This window comes from Saccopteryx leptura, chromosome 2, assembly GCF_036850995.1.
Source record: "Saccopteryx leptura isolate mSacLep1 chromosome 2, mSacLep1_pri_phased_curated, whole genome shotgun sequence".
Classification (NCBI taxonomy): Eukaryota; Metazoa; Chordata; class Mammalia; order Chiroptera; family Emballonuridae; genus Saccopteryx; species Saccopteryx leptura.
Genome location: NC_089504.1, coordinates 66,665,615 through 66,686,876, shown reverse-complemented (window position 1 = coordinate 66,686,876; position 21,262 = coordinate 66,665,615). Strand labels below are relative to the sequence as shown.

General features: G+C 37.6%; 1 protein-coding gene and 1 non-coding gene across 5 annotated transcripts in view; one reads left to right on the top strand and one right to left on the bottom strand.

Annotated features, from left to right (window-relative positions):
* Window positions 1-21,262, bottom strand: part of KDM4C (lysine demethylase 4C) — a 465,676-nt gene that overhangs the window by 133,852 nt on the left and 310,562 nt on the right. The window lies entirely within an intron of this gene.
* On the top strand, window positions 16,009-16,141 carry LOC136396015 (small nucleolar RNA SNORA66). The gene has a single exon (XR_010749448.1). It is a non-coding gene; the product is annotated as a small nucleolar RNA SNORA66 (small nucleolar RNA).

The following is a 21,262-nucleotide window of genomic DNA, read 5'->3' as shown; positions in this document are numbered from 1 at the left end:
TGGGCTTTAAGTGGTAAGTACACAATGCAGTGTGTAGATGATGTATTATTGAGTTGTTCACCCGAAACCTGTGTGACCAATGTAATACCAATAAATTCAATTAAAACATAGTTTAGGCTATTTTTTTTTCCTCTAAGCTGTATATATAAAATTTCTTTATCTGTTCTCCAAGGTGAGCTCCCATAAGCAATTTTGACACTTTTGCTTAGCTTACAAGGACTCTCTCTAATGTATCAACTATTAATAATGGAGTGTCAGACTCCATAGCTTTTATTTTTCTTAGGAAAACAATAACAAGTGAGAAAAATCAAAATATCTGTTTAACTTTAAATAGGCAGCAAAATCAAAGGCAAACAACCAGAGACATTCAATGGTTTATGTGTCTGGAACATCTCTGCACATCTATTTGAAATTACCTAGGTGATTATCAATGTTTGGAGTAGCAAAAGTTAATTTTTGTTTATAGATTTGAATCCACAATAAACCCAGCTCAAGGAGATAACTCAACTGCAAATTTTTTCACTCATATCACAAAGCCTTTGAAATAATTTGTTTTGAAGCAACACACAATGAAAGGAATATTTCAAAATCCAAATATTAAAAATGAGAATTGCAATAATTCAAATAACTTAATAACATAAAATTAATCAATAATAATTTCATAAAACATTACTAACTTTAAATATTTTTTCAGTAATTTAAGATACTTTCCGTGGGAATGAGAATGAAAATGAAAACAAAACACAAGGTCAAAATTAAATATAAAAAGATGTCAGTATCAAAATGGGAATGCAGCAAAGAAGAGCTGTAGGCTGTGAGGAGCTCAGACACTAAGAGAATTAGATGTCTGATTAATGAAACTAGCAGTGAGAAAATGCCAAAAGGTACAAGTGAGCAGTTAAGTACAGCAAAGCAGCATGGAAGCCGCTTTAAAGCACCTGATTAGGATCATTAAAAGGCACATACATTTCAGAGCACTACTAAAACAAAAGGAAAAAAGCCCTTTAAAATAAAATCTGCAGACTTAAGATTTTAAGTGAAGTTGATAAGACCCTACCTGCCACAATATGAAACTTGTTCTTTCTAGGATCACCAGTAACCTTCATGTCACAAATCTACCTGTATTCACCCATGTATAAGACGCACCCTTTTCCAAAAAATTTGGGGTCTAAAAACTGGGTGCATCTTATACAGTGGTTGTAGATTTTTTTACTTGCATTTCCTGCTTTTTTGTGTTTGTTGTCTTTGCGCTCGTTTAATGATGAATAAAACTTGAGTTCAATAACTTTATGTAGGCCCTGGCCGGTTGGCTCAGCGGTAGAGCGTCCGCCTGGCGTGCGGGGGACCCGGGTTTGATTCCCAGCCAGGGCACATAGGAGAAGCGCCCATTTGCTTCTCCACCCCCCCTCCTTCCTCTCTGTCTCTCTCTTCCCCTCCCACAGCCAAGGCTCCATTGGAGCAAAGATGGCCCGGGCGCTGGGGATGGCTCCTTGGCCTCTGCCCCAGGCTCTAGAGTGGCTCTGGTCGCGGCAGAGCGATGCCCCTGGAGGGGCAGAGCATCGCCCCCTGGAGGGCAGAGCTTCGCCCATGGTGGGCGTGCCGGGTGGATCCCGGTCGGGCGCATGTGGGAGTCTGTTTGACTGTCTCTCCCCGTTTCCAGCTTCAGAAAAATACAAAAAAAAAAAAATTACTTTATGTAATGCATTTCTTTTCAAATTTCAGGCCTCAAAATTAAGGTGCTCCTTATACATGGGGGCATCTTATATATAGGGAAATATGGTAATAAGTACTCTAAGTCCTTGGTTTGCCTGACCTCTTAGCAGCATTCAACCTTGTTGAGCATGCCTGAAATAGTTTTTCCTTGTGGTTTCTATGACCCAACAATCTCCTCATTATCCTTCTCCATCTCTAGGTAATTCTCAGCTTCCTTCAACAGGCATCTTTTCATGCTCTTTAAATATAATTTCTATAATAGGCCCTATTCACTTCTCTGTCCATACTGGCTTGCTGGGCATCTGATAAACTACCTTGATTCTCAAAGGCCAATGACTCAAACATTTATCTCCTGAGATGTCTGACTGACAGCTTAAATGGCATCTCAAACACATGAAACATAGATGTAAAGCTGAACTCATGTCTTCTTCCCAAGCCTGTACTTCCCCACTATTTCCTATCAGTGATAGCCATTCTAGCTCATGCGAGAAGACAAATTTTCCTCTTGTCTTAGATCCAATCAATTGAGTTCTGTCAACTCCACCTCCAAATCCACCCTCTTCTGTCCATTATCATTACTATCATTTTAGTTGATATAATCAGCATCCATCACCAGGCGTAAACTACTACTACACCCACTCCACAGTCAATGTGGAACAATAAGAGTGGGTTCTTATGCTTCTCAGTACCTAATGTGGCCTAGAAGGGCCTGACTTATCCGGTCTTCACCTGGTCTCCCCTCACTTTGCACTACTCGCCATGCTTAGACACCTAGGAACTTCCCATAGGTTCCCACTGCCTCCAAACACATCAGACTCAACTGTACTGCATTCTTCTTTAATTAAACCAAATAAAGTCCTTGACATTTCACCCTAAGTGTAGATTTCTCAGAATAGGCTCTCCTAATGCCCTGTCACAGAAACTTCCTTCTTATTACTCTTGTCAACTATTTGCTGAATTCTTTCTGGTGTCCTCACTAAAATACAAGTTCAACAAGTGCTGTGACAATATGTCAGATTACTCTTTCTCTATTATGACACTCAACAGAGAGTATACCTTCCATATGAATTTGTTAAGTAAATGAGAAGATATGGCAAAACAGGACAGAGTGAAAATCTTGAAAATTACCAAAGAAGTAAAAAATTGCAAAGACTGTTGCGGCGACAATGAACTACTTCGAGACCAGATATACTTTGAGAGGTCAAGGGAGGCAACGGTCCTGGTCAGCAGACTGTAGGACTGAAGCCCATCCCAGCATTACTCAGATATTTATTAGCCAGTACAAATAACTCAGGGAAGTAGACAGCAGAAGTTTTCAGGGGGTGTAGTAAAAGACAAGGAACATGCTGACTCTTAAGCTCTGTTCTGAGAGCCTAAACATTTTCTGTTACTAAATCTTATCTTGCTGTTTTGCTGTTTCCAGTATGCACTGTCTCCAGTGTGGGTCAGAAGTCCCCTGGACTCTCGTCCACTCAGGGCTTTCATCATAAGGTACCTTATTGTCTCTAATTGTTTTCCTAACTCGGTATATTTTCAGAGCATATTCTTACAAAAGACTATTTTCACATACTGGGACACTAAGTAAAGGAAGCTGAAGGCTCCTATGACTTGACATAGAGTTATTTTTGCCATGATTTACTTGAGAAATCCTATTTCTTAGTAATGTACAAAAAACACTCATGACCAGGTAAGGATATTTATATGCTGTACATGATATTATATTATTTCATGGTTTCTGTTCAATTTACTCAATTTTGGGGGGGGAATGAGGAAAGAAAAATGTCTTATCTAGTTACATCTTTCTTTTTTAAATCACCATCCTTCATAAGGGTCCAAGTAAAAGAGCCCATATCATAAAAAATTGTGTTATCAAGACATAGTCTGTGCTCCCATTTATTTCACTCATCGATCTAATAACACTTCTAATTGGTATGAGAGATCATTAACTTTATCTCTACTTCATACTTCAAAGAATGATATCATTTTAGGCAAAAGCAACATTTTAGACAGTCTATGCAATCTAAAGTCAGACTAAATGAATCCAATTTTACTGAGATAAACAAGTGTAAAACTAGAGACCAAGCTATATTATGGTGTTTAACAAACTGATGGCCAAGGTTCATTCACATCATAGTGTTTCCATTTATGAGTGGTATGGCTTTGGGTCAGTACTTACCCTAGTGCCTCAAATACTTTATCTGTAAAAGGGGAAAAAAACACTACTTTCCTAAATGAAACAATAAATGAAAAGTGTTTCATAAACATACAATAAATATAATAACAACAGTGGTTAAATATGGGGAAGGCTAACTGTGTCTCTAGACAACTTAAATATAGCACTATCAGTGGATAATCTGGGTGTAGTTTTGTAGCAGACGATAATAGAGAAAATAAAATTAAGAATTGCTTAAATTCTTTTTTTTTCCCTTTGAGACAGAGACAGGAACACTGAGCTGCTCCTGTATGTGCTCTGACCAGGGAATCACACCAGCAACCTCTACACTCTAGGACAATGCTCCAACCAACCAAGCTATCCAGCTACCTGGCCTGGTATGGGTTTTTTTAATTATTATTATTGAGAGTGATAGAGAGAGGAAGGAAGAGAGAAGGGAGGTAGTAGGAAAGCATTAGTTGTTGTTCCACTCAGTCATGCATTCATTGTGTGTGCCCTGACTAGAGATCGAACCCACAACCTTGTCAATTCAGGATGCAACCTTGTTGTTTTGCGGGATGACGCTATTAACCAACTGAGCTAACCCAGCCAGGGCCTAAATTATTAAAATTAAGAATTGCTAATAGAGGCACTTAAAATAGGTGGCCACTGAGGAAGCGGGGCCAGTGTACATCTTGCTAACTTGTTGCTAAACCTAGCTCAAGGCAGAACCATGAACATCCTGAAACAACTGCTATATGGACATATATGGACTTTAATTCCTCCCTATAGTTTTTGCCTCCTCTATTTATATAGTGGAACTAACCAATCCTTGTTAACTTTACCAGAATCCTTTATTTGCATGTAGGACCAAAATAAGAACCAAGTGTGAAAATTTTTCCTTTATAAAATTCTGCCTGCTTTTGTCCTCTTAGAAGCACAATTTAGGTTGTTATCTGAATCTGTGTCCCCTGGATTGCAACACTTTTGGTCAAATAAATGCATTATGTTCTTTATTATAGCTTGAACCTTTCTGTTGGTTAACAAAGGGAGTAAAATATGGATCTGTCACTAATAATACTCCTGGGGTATAAAAAAATAAGAAGCAGAACTGAAGAGAAAAGAAAACTTCCCAGGAATCTAATATCCAAGAAGCTGGGCTCTAAAGCAAGGAGAGGTCTTTCACGGTTCTGAAAGCTGCCAACTCAGCTGTAAAAAGCAGATAAACACTAGAGCCTCCACAGTGCTCAAAGAACAGATACTGCTAAAGAGAAAGCCCTGGTCTTACCCTTAAAATATCTGAAATCAGAGTAAATGGAATCAAACTAAAGCTGTAACAAAGCTCAGACCCAGATCAAATACAAATCAGATTGATTTCATTCCTACTCTAGATATCTGACAGATAAAGAGGCATGCCTTTATTAGAAATAATACTACTAAAAAAAGAAATAATACTACTAACTTCATGTGCTTCAAAATGTCCAGCACATGATCAAAACAAAGTACAAGTTACTCTAAAAAGCAAAAGCAAACAAACAAACAAAAAGAAAACCCCCCAAAACTAAGACTTATGATCAGGAAAGGAAATAATAAAATCAGATGTAAAGATGGACAAGTTATTAGAATTGTCAGACAGAGATCTTTAAATTTCTTTTTATTTTTAATTTTTATTTTTTTTAATATTTTTCTGAAGTTGGAAACGGGGAGGTAGTCAGACAGATTCCCGCATGTGCCTAACCGGGATCCACCCGGCATGCTCACCAGGGGGCGATGCTCTGCCCATCTGGGGAATTGCTCTGTTGCAACCAGAGCCATTCTAGCGCCTGAGGCAGAGGCCACAGAGCCATCTCCAGAGCCCGGACCAACTTTGCTCCAATGGAGCCTTGGCTGCAGGAGGGGAAGACAGAGATAGAGAGGGAGAAGAGGGGAAGGGGTAGAGAAGCAGATGGGCACGTCTCCTGTGTGCCCTGGCCGGGAATCGAACCCGGGACTCCTACACACCAGGCCAACAACGCTCTACCACTGAGCCAACCGGCCAGGGCCAGAGATCTTTAAATTTGTATGTTCAAAATGCTAACGAACCTAATGAAAAAAACAACATAGATGAAAAGACAGGAAAACTTTATTGAAGTCATGGAAACTACTTAGAAAACAAATTAAAATGGTAGAAATGAAAAAGTATGACATCAGAAATAGTGTACTCATTAGATTTTAAAGGAGACTAGAATTGGTAGAGTAAAAGTCCAATGACTTTAAAAAAAATAATAGAAAATAATAAGAAAGAAAAGAAGTTATAAGAATGAACAGAGATCTAACAGAAAACAACTTATTCAATTTATATATATTTGGAGTCCAAAAAGGAGAATAAAGAGAATGGGTAAGAAGAAATATTTGAAATGATAATAGCAGAGAACATTCCAAAACTGATAAAGGACATCAACCCACAAATCCAAGATGTCTAACAAACCTTAAACAGATAATACCCCCCCAAAAAAACACACCTATATATATATAGCAATAATTTTGAAAACCAAATATAATAAACTTATCTTAAAATTAGAGAAAAAAGACATATGCAGTAAACAACTTCATGAATTATACCTGAAATTTAATCAGAAACAGTGGAGTCAAAGAGCAATGGAACAATATGTATAACAGACTGAAAGAAAAACACTGGCAACCCAGCTTTCTATTTCCAGGAAAAGTACCCTTTGAAAATGAAGATAAAATAAAAACAATCTCATAGAGATAAAAAAAAATCTGAAAATTTGTCTCCAGGAGATCCACACTATCTGCTAAAAAAAATTCAGAGTGAAGAAAAATTATACCAGCCTAAACGATGGATTGTCAAGAATAAATGAAGAACATCAAAAAAAGGTATATTTGTAGATAAACACAGAGGAGAATGAGTCAGAGGGATAAAGAGACTAAAAGTTTCATTAAAAGGCTTAACTGTTTCAAACAAAAATAACACTGTGAAGTACAGAGTATATAAAAATAAAATGCAAGATAAAATCACAAGGAGAGGTTAATAAAATTATAATGTGAAGTTCTTACCCTGTTCATGAAGCAGGCTATTATCAGAGGTGTATTGTGACAGTTTAAGAATGAAAATTATAATTTTCAAGATCCACCTATAACAAAGGCCTCAAGAAATTCCCAAATACCATTCTAAGAAATATAAGCTTGCAATCAGAACTCTAAACATGTCCAAGAAAATATGAGCTCCATGAGTAAGGAAAGAAAACAGAGTGCAGAATTAGATGCATAACAATCTCAGATATAAGATGTAAAATAAGCATTTTAATATGTTTAATAATTAAATAAACAAATATTTAATAATTAAGATAATATAAATGACAAATCAGAACTGTTAAAATTATATAAAAACTCTATAGCCAAAATAATTGAAATTACAACCTTAACAAATATGTTAAATAGCAAATATGTTAAATATATTAGTTGAAGAGAGAATTAGAAGACAAAGAGCACAATAAATAACCAAAATTAGCCTGACCAGGCAGTGGCGCAGTAGATAGAGTGTTGTACTGGGATGCAGAATGACCCAGGTTCAAGATGCTGAGGTCGCCAGCTTGAGTGCAGGCTCATCTGGTTTTAGCAAAGCTCACCAGCTTGGACCCAGGTCACTGGCCTGAGCAAGGGGTTACTCGGTCTGCTGTAGCCCCCCAGTCAAGGCACATATGAGAAAGCAATCAATGAACAACTAAGGTGTTGCAACAAAAAAACTGATGATTGATGCTTCTCATCTCTCTCCGTTCCTGTCTGTCTGTCCCTATCTATCCCTCTCTCTGACTCTCTCTCTCTCTGTCTCTGTAAAAAAAGAACAACAAAAAGCCAAAATTAATACATAAACTCTTCAATAATAAATTCTAGTGAATGAAGTCTTTGTGTGTGTGTGTCTCTGTGTGTATAAGAGAGAGACTCTTAATTCATAAAAATAAATCCCAGTTGATTCACATACTTAACCTCAAAAGAGAACTATAATAGTATTAAATGATATTGTGGGCAAATATATTGATGAATTTAGATAAAAATGACTTCTTAACAGTAAAAGACAAAAGGCATATTGGAAAGGTTAATAAATTTTGGCTATATCAAAATTTTAAAATTCTAAAGAATAAATATTATATAGAATTTTTAAAATGAAAAAAAGAATTGTCAGTACAAAACAAACACTGTTATCCAGAAAATATTTTTAAACCCACACTTAAGAAAAATAGGCAAAAAGTTTCAGGTGCTTTTCATTGCCAATAAACACATTAAAAACACCCAATTTCAAGAATAAAGGAAATAAAATATATAATAATGGAATATAACTTCAGAGTTTTCAATCAGAAAATACAGAGTTTTGGGGTATGCAAATTGTTATGGTGGCTTTAGAGAGGCATTTGGCATTATCAATCCAAATTTCAAATGCACATAAATTATGACTCTGCAATTCAATTTCTTGGAATCTATCTTAGATAAACATTTATACCTTTGCAGAAGGAGCAGTGTACAATGACTATCTCTTAATTTCTGTTTTTAATAGAGAAAATAGCTGCCTCTGGGAGGAACTGGAATTATCAGTTGCTTAGATTTTAGCTGTCACATCTGAATTTTTCAATAACAACAGACTCAAGCTTGAAATTTAAAGTAGTAATGAAAAAATATATGGTCAATTCATACATACTGAGTTACTAAGAATTATGCAATGTAATATTACATAAAAACAATATAAGGCACATTAAATAAACTGTGATAACATTTGGATCTCCCAAGAACAGCAAGGCTTAACATCAGCTTATGAAAAGATACGAAAGGCCGATTCATAAAATAGTACCAGTAGTTTTCTGTAGAAAATGAGATTTGAGTATCTGAGAGTGTTGGATATAGGAGACTTCCCTAACAATATTTAGTACTCTTTTATTTAAAAAATAAATAAAATCTACAGACACACAAAGAAATTAAACCTTTTTTCCATTAAAAATGTATTCTTTAAAATTAATATAACTGTGTTTGTCTTATTTTTACTTAAATAAAAATTTAAAATAGGACATCTATGATTTCTTTCAGAGTCTTCCAGCATACTAAAACTTTTCTCCAATCTAACCTATGGAGTACCAAAATTATGCAGCCTTGCAGAACAAAATAAATAAATAAAATTCAACAGCCAGTGCTCAGTGCCAGCTTTGTTTTATCTTATATTTAATGAGCATGTTTTTCCAGGAACAATAACACCCAATATAAAATGACTCACTACCATAAAGATTTAGATATACTGCTAGCCAACCAGTGTTTCCTAAAACAAAACAAAACAAAATACTGAAGTGCCTGTAACAACATGATTACTCTAAGGCTGCTGTTATTTCTGTCTCTCGAGTGTAGCAATAAAAGAACCACTGTTTTGTATCCCCACCCAGCAGCCCCAGGGCTGAAAAAGCTGAATAAAAAAGTATAAATTCAGATCATATTCTTAACATTGTACCTTTCCCGCTTAGGTCCCCTTCCCTCACCTAATACCATTTACAAAATCCCCTTTTAGCAATAACAAGTATTTTAAAACTTCCATTTCATTAAAAAAAATCACCACTAAGATGAACAGTTAGTATACCAATTTACAACATGGAATGATTTCTTTATGGCTCAGTTATTGAACCAGGAGAAAGAGTGTTTATAATCAAAATGCTGACACAACATTAACAATGGTGAGAAGGACATTGTTATAATACAGCTATCACAGTTGTTCATTATTTGTAGTAGAGGGAAATCATGCCCCAATGGTTCTTCTATAAAACATCAGTTAAAGAAATGCCAATACCAACATTCTCCAGCTGCCTCGTAAGAAGCTCTCATTTTAGCTGACATACCCAGAAGTGCCACTAAAGCCGATTTTCAGTGCTATAGAAAAATTATGAGACCGAAGGACCTCCCCACGCCCTTATTTATCTGACATGTTCATAACAGAAATGCAAAACCGTAAAATAGGGCTGTCTGAGCTGGGAAAACAAAAGATTAATTAATCACGTTAACAGAAAACTAGCTCACAAAGTGCTGATCAACAAAACATGGAAGAAGCATTTCTGGAGATGTGGCTCATTCATCAGGGTTGGTGAGAGGGCAGGATCTCACATAAGGACAGGGCTGGCATGAATTACCAGTGATGAGGAAATTAAATTCCTATCGCTATCTTCTGAATGGAAATTCAACAGGCTCCAATGAATTTTATACTAGCAAGTGAGTTCTCCAACTTAGATGCCCATATCTAATTTGTATTATAAATGAAAACATACCTTCATCCAACAAATATTGATTAATCACCATGTTCTAGATGCTGGGCAACAGCAGTGAATGACAAAGACCCTGTCCTCAGTGACATTCTGGTTGGGACAGCAGCAACAAAAACAGTAGATTATTTAGGTGGTAGAGGATGTTAAGAACTATGGTAGTCCCTGCTGGTCAGAAAGTGGAAGAATATCTGAAGGCTTCATAGGCCAGGAAAAAAGGCAAGAATTTTACTCTGACAGAGATGGAAAGCCATTGCAAAGCTTGAGCACAGCAAGAATATAATGTGACTTATATTTTAATTAGATCATTCCCATGCTATTATGATAGCAGGGATAAAGGTTCAAGGGTAAAAATGAGAAGAGAAGTTAGCAGGTTAGTGCCTTAATCCAGGAAAGAGGTAATGTAGATTAGTCTGGGTAATATCCACAGAGTTGATTAAGATGTGGCCATGATCCTAGATTATTTTAAAGACATAAAAGACAGGGTTTACTGTCAGATAGATATAAGGTATGAGAAAAAGAAAAGCATATCTATTTCTAAAGCTTTTGGCCTCAGTAGCTGGAATTAGGAAGCTGCAGGAAAAGAAGATCTGGAATTCAGTTTGATACGGGGTGAATTTAAGCTACTCATTGAACATGCTGCTCAGGAAGTTGGCCATATGGATCTGCACCTCAATGGATAGGCTGAGCTGGACAGGAACGGTACAAGCCATCAGTGACTAGATGCTGTTATAAAAGCTATGAGATGGGATGAGATTAACAAAATGGGTTAGTGTAGAGAAGAGGCCCACATTCTGAACCCTGGGGAGTGAAAGGAAGTGACTGGCTGGTAAAGCAGGAGGAAAAAACAGGAGAGTGCAGGTTCCTGGAAGCTAAGAGAAGACAGTGGTTCAAACAGGAAACAGTTATCAATGGATTGTGCTGGTGAAACAGAAGTTTCTAAGGAATCAGGGGGCAAAGCCTGTGACTAGAATAATTTTGAGAAGTAGGGGAGAACTGGAGAGAATGAAGACAAGACTTTTAAGAATATACACTGGGGCGTGGAGAAATAGGGTGGGAGCTGATAAAGAAAAATATTGACAGGGTTTTTGTTTATTTGAAGATGGAAGAAATAACAACTTGTGTAGATGATGATGAGAATCACCCAGAGAGGGGACCATTGGTGATGTGGGAGAGAAAGGGAGGAGTTAGTGGAACTATGATCCTGTATGTTGGAGAGGGAACGGCCTTGGGTAAGAGTAGAGATATCACAGAAATGATGCAGGTGGAAACCTGCAGATCTCTACTGATGGCTTCCTGTTTCTCACTAAAATATGGAGTTCATGAAGTGACAGTGAGGATGGGGGGAGGACATGGGGAGGCTTTAGATGATAAAAGGTATGAAACAGGCAAGCAGGAGAGTGGCAGAGTGAATGCATGATGGGAATGCAGCATGCATTACCAGCACTACTGAGGACTCACCTACAATTACAAACTGAAAGCAAGAGCAATCTGCATAATGGGTGTTTCTCCACAACCAAATTCAGCTAAAGGGATGCAAGTAGAAAGTACAGATAGCTGAATTTACCAGGGTTGAGTTATGCCAAGGGAAAATAATAAAGTCAGAAAGTGAGAAGACAGACCTGTGGTGGCACAGTGGATAAAGCATAGACTTGGAACGCTGAGGTCGCCGGTTTGAAACCCTAGGCTTGCCTGGTCAAGGCACATATAGGAGCTGATGCTTCCAGCTCCTCCCCCCTTCTCTCTCTCTCTCCTCTCTAAAATGAATAAGTAAAAAAAAAAAAAAGAAAGTAGCAAGGCAGCTGAAAGTGTATGCAAGGTAATGTGGTAGTTAAAACCAAAAGTAAGGGGAAGAGGAGAGGGAGAGACTGAAATGCTTGGAGCATACGGACTCGTATGTTACAGTGAAGTTAAAGGATGGCTGGAGCCCAGGTACTAGAGGGTGTGGACTAGGAAGACAGAAGGAGGCAGTCAGGGAAAGATGCCTGAATTTGAGAGATGACACTGAAAACACAACATACATAGTGGAATGCCAGTTACAAGTGAAAATTAATCACCCTTTCAAAAAGGCTGTCTTTCTACTGAATACTGTATTCATTGTTAATGAAATAATAAATTACCTCAAACTTAATGGCTAAAAACAATACAAATGTATACAGTTCAGTAAGTTCCAAGTTCAAAGTGGGTCTCATTGGGCTTGATCAAGGAGTAAGCAGGGTCATTCCTTTCTGGGAGGTTCTCAGGGAGAATCCATTTCTTTGCTCTCTCCAGCTTTTCAGGGCTGCCAATGTGTCTGAACTCATGGTCTTTCTTCTCCATCCTCAAAGCTGGCAACAGCAGGTCAAGTACTTTTCACATAATATCACTGTGACATCCTTGCCTGCCTCCCTCTTCCACATTTAAGAACCCTTGTGCGTGACCTGTGGTGGCGCAGTGGATAAAGTGGCGACCTGGAATGCTGAGGTCGCCGGTTTGAAACCCTGGGCTTGCCTGGTCAAGGCACATATGGGAGTTGATGCTTCCTGCTCCTCCCTTCTCTCTCTCTCTCATTCTCTCTCTCTCTCTCTCCTGTCTAAAATGAATAAATAAAATCTTTAAAAAAAAAAAATTAAAAAAAAAAAAAAAAAAAAAGAACCCTTGTGATTACACTGTACACCCAAGTACCCAAAATAACCCTCCTCTCATAATCAGCTGATTAGCAACCTGAATGCCATCTGCTGCCATTATTCCCTTTTCCATGCACCATAATATACTCACAAGTTCCAGGAATTAGGACATGGACATCTGGAGAGAGGTGGGTGCACTTACTATATTTTAACTATTTAAATATTATCAACCGTTTGCATGAAAGGAAGATAACAGAAAAATAAGAAGTCATACTCTGTGTTTATTTTAAATTGCATTTTTTCTCCTGGATTGATCTTTCTAATGGCACTGTTTATACCAATATAAAACTTACTTTGAGGTTATCAGAGCACCTGTCTGGTAGCAAGCTAGCCACATGTTCAGTGGCAAAGAGAAGCACCTGCCTAATAACTGAAGAGCGGTCAGATGCAATCTACACAGAACTTACTGCATTTACATAGGAATTCCAGGACCCTAAGCAGAGTACTTCAAGTTGAACATGCCTCTTACTTCGTTAAAAATATATAACATAAAATATATATATTATATATATTTATATATATAACATTTAAATATATATACATTTAAATTTTATATATATACATTTAAAATGTTATATATACATTTGAAATGTCATATATACATATATATATAAAATATATATATATATAAAACATTTGGCTTCTAAATATAAACTCAGCTGGCTTATTCTTTCTTCCCAGCATGACCTTCAAATAACAAAGAGCAAAGTACATGATTTCTTCATCCTGCCACTGAACTAATTTTTGCCATTCATGAGAAAAACCTGCACTGCAATGTCTTTCCCTCAAATCTTTCTAGAGATCTTCTTCCTCATTGCTAAGGAGCTGTGCCTTGTGGCCCAGTGACCTCCGAGCATGCACATCCTGGTGTGGAGTACAGTATGTTATGCTTCCCATAATGTCAGTCATTATTCTTCCTGACTTTACTTGTACTCTCTCACTGAAGCACTTAAGATTAATGAGGCATTTGTTCTCAATCAAGAAGCTATTTATGAATATAGTTCCACTTACAATAAGCTTTGTAGACTTCTTTTTCTTTCTCATCATTACCAAAGAAGCAGAAGTGCAGGGTAGGAAGGGAATTATGTCTCTTGAGCAAAAGGGAGAAAGAACAGAAAAAAATGATTTGTGACTTTTTAGCCTGTAAGCAGTTCCCTAGTGGAAAGGCCTCCTCATCACAGCTATGCTCTCAGGATAACTGATATTCACAAATGTGCTGTACTGTTTGTTTAAAGTAAAATAATTATTACTGGGCCAGCTTTTTTCTCAGGAGGCAAGAGGTAATTTTGAACCCAAATGCATAACCTCACATGAGAGTGTGTGGTCCTGGCTAGAGGCTTACAGGCCCCCCAGTGGAGAGCAGCAGTGGTGGCAGCAACCACATGGCCGCAGTTGAACTGTCACTGTCTACCTGTGAATGCCCTGCCTTAATAAGAATAGAGACTCTCTTTTTCCTACTAGTTTTACAGTGAATGAGAATCAGTCAGCCTGTTAGACTGACAGCCTCTCATCACCTGGTCTTGATAATATCCCATAGAATAAAAAAATATAGCCTGACCAGGCAGTGGCGCAGTGGATAGAGCATCGGACTGGGATGCGGAGGACCCAGGTTTGACACCCTGAGGTTGCCAGCTTGAGCGCAGGCTCATCTGGTTTGAGCAAAAGCTCACCAGCCTGGACCCAAGGTCGCTGGCTCGAGCAAGGGGTTACTCATTCTGCTGAAGGCCCGTGTTCAAGGCACATGAGAAAGCAATTAATGAACAACTAAGGTGTCGCAACGTGCAACGAAAAACGAATGATTGATGCTTCTCATCTCTCCGTTCCTGTCTCTGTCCCTATCTATCCCTCTCTCTGACCCTCTCTCTGTCCCTGGAAAAAAAAAAAAGGCCAACACTGTTGTCAGTTGGGACAACTGAGAACATTGAATAAATTAAATATGAAAGGGTAAAGAAACTGCTCTACTTAACCACCCCATAACTCTATTCCATATTCAGTAGATAACCAATTACTCTAAAAATGAGTACTGGCTTTAGTTTCAATGTAAACTAACCAAAATCATTCAAAGATGTTGTTCAGTATTAGGCCAGTTGGTAAGTCTTCTTCCCACTCTAAAAATAAATAACAACAACAACAACAAAAATGCCTGGCCTGGGAATCTGTAGGCCTGAGGACTGCCAGGAATTTGGGGTCTTTTACCATATAGTGGGGTGATCCTCACCAAAAACTTTACTCTTCTCTCAAACACCTGGTTCATTATCTATTAAATGTGATTTCTGAGATAAAAAATTATTTATGTCCTTGTCAGTATTAAATTTTATGGAAACTGGAAAAATTCTAACACTATTTTTATTTGGGGAGTTGGAGAGGAGGTTGTGTTAGGGAGTAGGGATAACATAATCCTCAACAGAGTGTGGTTAGGGTTTTTTCACATCAGATGCACGTCTACCCAGCCTCAATGCAATGTGGAAGTCAGAGACTCTACTTAAAAGACTTGAGGTTGTTAGGGCTTCACAGTTCCCCAAGATGACATGAGTTATCAGCTTCACAGGAAGTTGACCATGTTTACCTGAGACTTAAGAACTGCGTGTTAATGAAGTATATGATTGTTTGACCACTATACTGTACACCAGAAACTATTACAAAATAGTACTGAATGTAAACTATAATATATAAAGAGAAGAAATTGAGTGTTAAGACTAAGATACACTCCAAAGATCAGAAGTTCAGACAAATATGTTCCAACAAATGGCATAGCCCACAAGCTTTAGCACAATCATGGGGGTGGGTTTTATAAAGGCCACTACCTCAAGTACCTTAGAAGTTTGTGACTATGAGTTATTCAAAGAAAAGACTTCATTTTCTTTCAAAAGCCCAATATAATAGCAATGTGTAACCTTGGAGAGCAAGAATAGCAACCATTCCCCAAATCTACAGATACTACCAATTTACAACCAAGCAATAAAAAAATAGTCACCCAAATGTTTGTTTTTATCATCACAATTGCATACTGCATTCTAAGAGTGAAGAAAATGCTAATTCCAAGTGATCATCACAGTATAGTGTGCTTATATTTGTTATTCTAGTTTTAAAAACAAATAAGCAAAATAAAGGACATAGGGAATAAATGTTTGGCCAAGGTAAAAACAGATTTCATACCTGGGCTTAGATTTCTTAAAACCATTTTGGGGAAGTGCAAACTCGATCACTAACTCTGCATGATGTTGCAGAAGTGAGGGGAACCAGGTTTGCTAAAGTAATTGTGGTGATAGCAATGTATTAGCCTCAGAAGCTACTGAGGTGGTCCATTCTATCCTAGGACAGTGTAAAAAAAAAAAACCATTTTGGGAAAGAAGGTAGAATTTTATGTTTGTTATACATATACAATATAATTTTATTATTCTACAAAGTACAATAAAAGTTCTTCAATAGATGAAATGTGTGCAGTCACCTTGTTTATGCATTTCAGTATACAGAAAGAAAATTCTAGCCTATAAAGTGACTTTTGAAAATTTTTTATTACAAAACTTACTTTTTCATGGCATGGCAATATTCATTCAAGAATTTAATATATAGCCCTGGCCGGTTGGCTCAGCGGTAGAGCGTCGGCCTAGCGTGCGGAGGACCCGGGTTTGATTCCCGGCCAGGGCACACAGGAGAAGCGCCCATTTGCTTCTCCACCCCTCCGCCGCGCTTTCCTCTCTGTCTCTCTCTTCCCCTCCCGCAGCCAAGGCTCCATTGGAGCAAAGATGGCCCGGGCGCTGGGGATGGCTCTGTGGCCTCTGCCCCAGGCGCTAGAGTGGCTCTGGTCGCAACATGGCGACGCCCAGGATGGGCGGAGCATTGCCCCCTGGTGGGCAGAGCGTCACCCCATGGTGGGCGTGCCGGGTGGATCCCGGTCGGGCGCATGCGGGAGTCTGTCTGACTGTCTCTCCCTGTTTCCAGCTTCAGAAAAATGAAAAAAAAAAAAAAAAAAAAAAAAGAATTTAATATATAGTTGGGTTTTTTATACTGTAATTACTTTTAAATGAAAATAGTCAAACAAATTCTCCTGAAGTAAGTAAATGGGATATATTGAAATAGAAACTTAGAGAATAATGCCTATTGGTATGCATTCCCAAATAGCAGGTAGCTAAAGTTTTATGTAGTAAGGCCCTGAGGTCACTGGCTTTTATTAAAAAACCAATGAGTGTTTCCTTTAGTTTCCTTTGGAATTGATCTTACCAATAATTACCGGTATCATTTATTCCTATACTTTTCTGTTATTCATCATCTCTAAGTTAAGAAGCACAGGAATAAATTTAGTTATCATGAAGGTCCCCAATTCTTAAGGAAAACTAATTAAAGAGAAATAAAAATACAAAGCAACACAAAAATCAATAAATTTTAGGACCCGAGGTAACCTTAGATATATATCTCTAGTCAAACCTTCTTAGTACATTGCTTTTAAATCTTCCTTTAATTTAGATTTTGTTTAGATTATAGGCATGTGAGCTACTCTATCTGCCTTGCCCACTCCCCATTAATTATTTAAGGTAATAAAAGAGCTCCCTAGTAAGACACAACACAATGATAACTTTCTTTGGAATTTTTCACACTGACATTGAAAAACTCCAGCACAGGTATTATAATGCGGTCATGTATAGACTGGCGACTCACATCTGTCAGAGTCATAAACCATGACTGTATGTCCAAAGCCAAGTGAAATGGAATGAAACAGTACAAGACCCCCACCTCCAGAATACCTATCATGAGATTCAGGTGGTGTATTCGTCATCCTAACTAAATATCATTTCTAACTAAATAAAGTAACACAAATGTGACTTTCTATGGTAAGTAACCAATCTGTACATTGATTTTTCACTTCCATTTCTGACACAAAAACAAAACATCACAGGCCCCTAGTCCACACCAAAAGGTCCCTAGAGAAAGAACCAAATTACCCGAAAAGAAACTACCACCAAAGACCTATATTGCCCTGGCCGGCTAGCTCAGCGGTAGAGTATCGGCCCTGTGTGTGGAAGTCCTGGGTTTGATTCCCAGTCAGGGCACACAGAAGAAGGGTCTATCTGCTTCTCCACCCTTCCTCCTCTACTTTATCTCTGTCCCTCTCTTTCCCTCCCATAGCCAAGGCTCTACTGGAGCACAGTTGGCCCGGGCACTGAGGATGGCTCCATGGACTCTTCCTCAGGTGCTAGAATGGCACCAGTTGCAATGGAGCAATAGCCCAGATGGGCAGAGCATCACCACCTGGTGGGCATGCCAGATGGATCCCGGTTGGGTGCATGTGGGAGTCTGTCTCCCTGCCTCCCAGCTTCTCACTTCAGAAAAATACAAAAAAAAAAGAAAGAAAAAGAAAAAAAAAGACCTATATTATTCCTAAATTAAAAAAACAAAATCTTATCAATATTCCTTTTTTTAAAGATTTTATATATTAATTTTACAGAGAAAGGAAGAGGAGAGCGAGAAATATCAACTCATAGTTGCTTCACTTTAGTTGTTCATTGCTTGCCTGTTGTATGTGCCTTGACTGTGCTTTCAAACCAGCAACCAAACCAACGACTTCAGCATTCCAAGGTGATGCTCTAACCACTGCGCCACCACAGGCCAGGCTCAACATTCCTTTGTAACCTCTTAAACTTGTTTATATTGATATTTATGTATTCTTTAGAATTCTATATTATAAATTCTTCAGAAGATATAGAAAATTCTCCCATTTTTTAATAGCATACTACCTGTTAATAATCTACATAGTAGTAAGCCCACGGGTTATTAATTATTAGAAGTACTCAGGTTACCAGCTTCTTTCAGATATTTAACTAATTTCTTTCTTAATAATTAAAACTGCAGCCCTAAAACAGTATTCAGGTATTTCACAGAAATACCCAGACTCAAACAAAAGTTTTTCAATGTAGGAATAAAAAAGAAAATGGTGGGGGAAAACCTGAAAGAAATCAATATAAATTTTGTATTTTTACAGTGAAAATATTACCATTATATTTTTAATTAGTAGTAACTTATACTCATTATACCATGGATATCAATAAACAGATTAGACACAAACTATAGTTATTTAGGGCAAAAGTGATTTGATCCACATTAAGAATTAAAAAGAAACACAAGATAGAATCAGCATACTGACATTCTACATCTAAAAACAGAACTTGATAATGTTTGGAATGTGTTCATGTGATACTATAATGAAGGAAAACTTCCCCAAGGATGATGAACATACAACCTAAACCTCATGATAGGTATTTGGGGGGAGGGGGTTCTTGTATTATTTCATTTTATTTCACTTCAATTTAGGTATACAGTCAAGATCCTAGAATCCAAGATAGGGTTTAACACAAAATTTGTAACTATTCTCTTCCCCTAACACATGAACCTGCAATACAGCTTCACATTTCTTTTTTAAATTGACATAAATAGATAAAGTAAAGAAATGTTAGCAAAGTGAAACAGTGAGCACTAAATCAAAACTTTGAAACTGTGAAAGCACTGAAGGTCCCAGATAAAGACCCTGCCTATATCACCACCCTAACAGCCTTCCTAGCTTATGCTCTACCAGTTCAGAAATGATCCAACACTATACCAGGTGTCAGCAGTTATAGAGATAAACGAGACAAAATTCTTGCCTCTAGTTATTTAAAAACTAGCAGGAGAATAGGGTCCAGAGTGATGCTCACTCTTTAAAATCAGTAAATAAAAAGACAGCTGGTGTGTGGGCAATGATTCTAGCCTTGAATGTGCATCCTCAACTACCCTGCCCAGGATGATTCTGACAAATCTAATACATGAATTTACTAACTGTCTGGGATTGGATACAATAATTCCTAATAAGCCCTTGATTCCAAAATTTAAATTGTTGATGCCTAACTCTATGATACAGTTACTATTATAGCCTCTCATTTTTTCCAGCTTTATTGAAATATAACTGACATACTATATTGTCTAAGTTTAAAGTACACAATGTAGTGATTTAATATATGTGTATATTGAGAAATGATCACCAAAATAAGGCTAGTTACTACATCCATCACCTCACAATTATCTGTGTGGTGAAAACCTTAAAGACTTATTCTCTTAGCAACATTTAAATATATAATACAGGATTGTTAATTATAGTCACCATGTTGTATATTAGATCTCCAGAACTTACTCATCTTGTAAGGCAGTTTGTACCTTTTGACCACATTTATCCATTTTTCCCACTCTGCCCAGCTCTGAAAATCACTTATCTATCCTCTGTTTCTATGAGTTCCTCTTTTTTTGTTTTAATTCCACATACAAGTGAGAGCACAAGTATCTGTCTTTGTCTGACTTATATCACTTAGTACAACACCCTCAAGGTTCATCCATGTTGTCACAAATGCAAGGCTTTCGTTCTTTTTATGACTGAATATAATAGTCCATTGAACATACAGCATTTTCTTTACCCCTGGGTACTCTTCTAAATAAGCATCTTTAAAAAAAGAACCACCCCATGACTGACCAGTGGTAGTGTGGTGGATAGAGCGTTGGCCTGGGATGCTGAGGCCCCAGGTTTGAAATCCTGAGGTCACCAGTTTGAGCATGGGCTCATCTGGCTTGAGAGCAGCTCACCAGCTTGAGTGCAAGTTGGCCGGCTTGAACGTGGGATCATCAACATGATCCCACGGTCGCTGGCTTGAAGCCCAAGATCGCTGGCTTGCCCTGAGCCCTAGCCCACACCCCACAGCCCTGGTCAAGGCACTTATGAGAAGAAATCAATGAACAACTAAAGTGACACAACTATACGTTGCTTCCTATCTCTCTCCCTTCCTGCCTCTCTCATGCACATGCTTAAAAACAAAACAACAACAACAAAAACACCACATGTAATTCTCACATATACCTTATGAGAATAAATATCACAGGGTAACCTCTTCTTACCCCCAAGATTTTCAAAGCACTCATCACAAAAGAAAATGAAAACAATTGACTAGAATAGTCATGTCTCTTGTATAAATGTATATCCCAAGCAAAATATGCTATTAGAGTATTCTGCATTTATAATGTGTAAGTCTTACCTTCATAAAGTATGTTTAATTCGGAATTACAGTTAGCGATGTACACACCAGCAATGAAATACCATCTTGACTTCCCAACACTGTTAGATTTCTATTAGCTCCTTTAGCACCTCCATTGAAAAGGAGGTCCAGCGCTCCTCTGGAACCTCAAACTTATAATGTGAGATTGACTCTTAAAGAATTCAGGTCTAGGATACTTTAAATGCAATCATTCTAGCTACAAAATCCAAAGAATCAAACTTAAGTTGTTATAAAAATTAATATTACAACACTCACTACCATACTATATAAGAATATCAAAGCCAAATATCAATATTATCAGTTTTTTCTCTGTAGTGCTTAAACTGCAATTCAACTATTTCTCAGGAGAAAAAATTCTAAATAAAGCTTCATAGA